This window comes from Miniopterus schreibersii, assembly GCF_964146895.1.
Source record: "Miniopterus schreibersii genome assembly, chromosome: 10".
In the NCBI taxonomy this organism is placed as follows: Eukaryota; Metazoa; Chordata; class Mammalia; order Chiroptera; family Miniopteridae; genus Miniopterus; species Miniopterus schreibersii.
In genome coordinates this window covers 20,755,640-20,758,933 of record NC_138110.1, presented here as the reverse complement: position 1 = coordinate 20,758,933, position 3,294 = coordinate 20,755,640, and the positions used below count along the sequence as shown (strand labels likewise).

The window sequence follows — 3,294 nt, the reverse complement described above, 5'->3', positions numbered from 1 at the left end:
TGCTGGTGCAGTGTTAGCCTTAAAAATCCCCCTCGTGGCCGCTGCTGCCTTCTCCTACCCTCTCCATGTTCTTCACCCCGTCTGAGTATGACAGGGGTGTGAATACTTTTCCTCCTGGAGGGAGATTATTTCAAGTGGAGTATGCCACTGAGGCTATGAAGCTTGGTTCTACAGCCCTTTTGATCCAGACATCAGAGGGTGTGTGCCTAGCTATGGAGAATTCCCTCCCCCTTCATGGAACCATGCAGGATTGAGAAAATTATAGAGACTGATGCTCACATAGGTTGTGCCATGAGTGGGCAATTGCTAATTCTAAGATTTTAATTGATAAAGCCAGAGTGTGACCCAGGCTGTGTCCAAACTGGCTCTGCAGTTTGGATAAGATGCAGATCCCTCACCTCTTTGGAGTACCACTGTTATTTGGAGAAGTGGATGAGAAAGGGCCTTAGGTTTCATATGGGCCCACCTGGGACCTTTGTTCAGTGTGATGCTTGAGCAATTGGCTCTGCTTCAGAGGGTGCCCAGAGCTTCTTGCAAGAAATTTATATGTCTATGAGTCTGAAAGAAGCCATCAAGTCTTCACTCATCATCTTCAAACAAGTAATGGAGGAGAAGCTGAATGCAACTAACAGAGCTAGGTGCCATGCAGCCTGGCCAGAATTTCCACATGTTCACAAGGGAAGAACTTGAAGAGGTTATCAGGGACATTTAAGGAAGTGCGATCTAAGGGCTTCTCTGGGACAATTTCAGTTCACCTAATTGCCCTTAACTTTTATCTCTAGCTCCTATTCCTTAGAAAATCTCCAGCATATGTGCATTGTAAAAATGATGTCTGTACATAAACAAAATTCTAAAATAAAGAAAAACTTACTATAAAAATAAAAAAGAGGAAACTGGTAACCTTGATTGCCTAGGAGGGGAACTGGGCGTTTGGGAATCAGGGTGGGAGGAAAAAATCTTTATCTGTGTTTATGAATTTTCTATCAAAAAAAATTCAAAAAATAAGTACACTTATATATGAAATGCTGTAGACTGGAAACTGGAAAAAAAAAAGAAAAAAAAAAGTAGTATGTGGTTCAAATGAAAAGGATCCTAGAAGATATTCGATGACTGTAAACTCAGTAAGTAGGACAGGCTACTGAAAGAGCTTGCTTATATTCCAGAAAGTTCAGTTCAGAGATGATGTAGTAAACGGAGAAGAGCAGGGGCTAATTATTCATTTGATGGCTTGCTTATACTCTTCTAAAAAAGTTTTTAAGGTGACTTGCAAACACAAGTAATAAATAAAATTGCAACATTAATCACAGGAGAGAGAGAAGGGTGGGGGCACGAAGTGAAGCAGTGACTGAGTCACTAGTGACTTCTAGGCCCAAAAGGACAAGGAGAGGGAGAGGTTAGTGGAAACTGAAGGGAGTCATGTGGAGTTGGCCACCTTGACGTGCATTTTGGCTGAGGAACACACATGGTCTGGGGAGGCCCTGAAGGGCGGAACCAAGGGAATAAATACCCTGACCCTACTCTTTCCTTCCCTCCCTCCCCGTCCCTGCTGCAGATCCCCACTGGCCAAATCTGACAGGATACAGAGGCCATGGGCAGTCTGTAGATGTAGTCCGTGCAGCTTTCTTGGGCAGCAAAGTAGTGTGAAAGGGGCAGATTTGGACAGGCAAAGGAGAACATACAGCACACACATAACGATATATAAACACTGATTAATGTCTTAACCAAAATTTATAAAAACCTATACAGAGGATGTGTGGGAGTAGAGGGAATACAGTATAAGATAGCTATATCTCAACCATGGCAGGAGGTCAGTAATGTGGAAAGCTGAAAGCTCCAAAAATGGCAGTATATATGTATTATTTAGAAATAAAGAAATAAAATACAAGACAAAAGCATCAGCTAAATGAGTAAAGCCTTTGGGGACTAAGGGAGTAGGAACATTATATATCTTGCAATATTATAATTTTAAAAAATGATATATTTAATAAAAACAAATGAATTTTAAGAAAGTTGCTAGAAGGCTACACAAAAGAATAGTGCTTACATTTGTGGAGCTGGAATAAGGGAATGAGAGTAGTGGACGAACATGAACTTCTCATTTAACTTTCTGTTGCATTGTTTTACTATGAACTCATCGGCTACTTTTATAATATAGATTTTATACCTTAAATAACAAACTAAGTTGATCAACGGAATTTAGTTGCTAAAGGTAATTTATCTTTTCCCTCAGGTGGGTTGAGACAGAAAACTTGAAACCCACTGATTTCTATCAAATGCAGTCACGGTGAATCAATGACTTGATCAGATGGATAGCTTAACAGAACCTTGGTTAGGACCCAGGACTTCATTGGGGATCCAAAGGCAGAAGTCCCTTCCAACCTCGCTATGCCTCAGAGGGAATAAATAAATATGATATAAAGACATGGCTCATTATCTCTGAACGTTTATAGGTTCCTAAAGTGAAGCAGCCCAGGGGTGAAAGACCATGTAGAGGCCCAGACAGTGAAGAACTGCCCAGTCACATCACTGTTGTTGAAAACCACTGTTTTGGGGTGTCTTGTTATGCAATAAAAAATGACTGATACAATCTACTTTTTTAAAAAAGAAAAACAATATTGCTGTCTCAGAACTGTCCAGATACCATCGTACTACTATAATTCTGCTTTCTGATGTGGTGAAAAATGTCCCTTTAAAAAAATATTTAAACTTAAAAAAAAACAACACCCAACCACAAGCTAAACTAATACATTCTGTAGGAATAGAAGGAATGCAACAAAGATTATAATTTTATAACATACATTAGACATTTATGGAAAAGGTGTCCCATTTTTTCCAAAGAAATTTCCTCTATTTCCTGTCTTTGCTATTTTCTTCAGAGCAATAACCAGTAATTACTACTCTTACAGATAAGGGGCTCCATTGTGTTGGGCAGTAATTATAACTTTATGTTTCAAGTCATTATCATCTCCAAAAACTCCCTTTCATTTCACCACATAGTCTCACTGTACTGTTTCACAGCAAAAATATACTCAGATTCGAAGAGCCTGAACAAAAGCTAGAAACCCAAGGATGTTTAGGTACTGATTTAGCAACAGTGTCTACTGGAACAAACCTATTTATTCATATTATTAAAACTACTTTAATGAAAAAGGAACTTGGGAATGAGATCATTAAATATAACTAAATACATTTTAAATATAAATACCATGTATTTCCTGATTAGTATCAGGTAAATATCTAAACCATCGATCCCAAATTCTGGTCTAAGAGAAAAAGGTCAGAGACAATTACAAA

At 38.8% G+C, this 3,294-nt stretch overlaps 1 pseudogene across 1 annotated transcript; it reads left to right on the top strand.

Annotated features, from left to right (window-relative positions):
- On the top strand, nucleotides 1-712 carry LOC308562507 (proteasome subunit alpha type-5 pseudogene; annotated as a pseudogene). Its single transcript has one exon. The product of its transcript is annotated as a proteasome subunit alpha type-5 pseudogene (transcript).
- The last annotated feature ends 2,582 nt before the right edge of the window (nucleotides 713-3,294 follow it).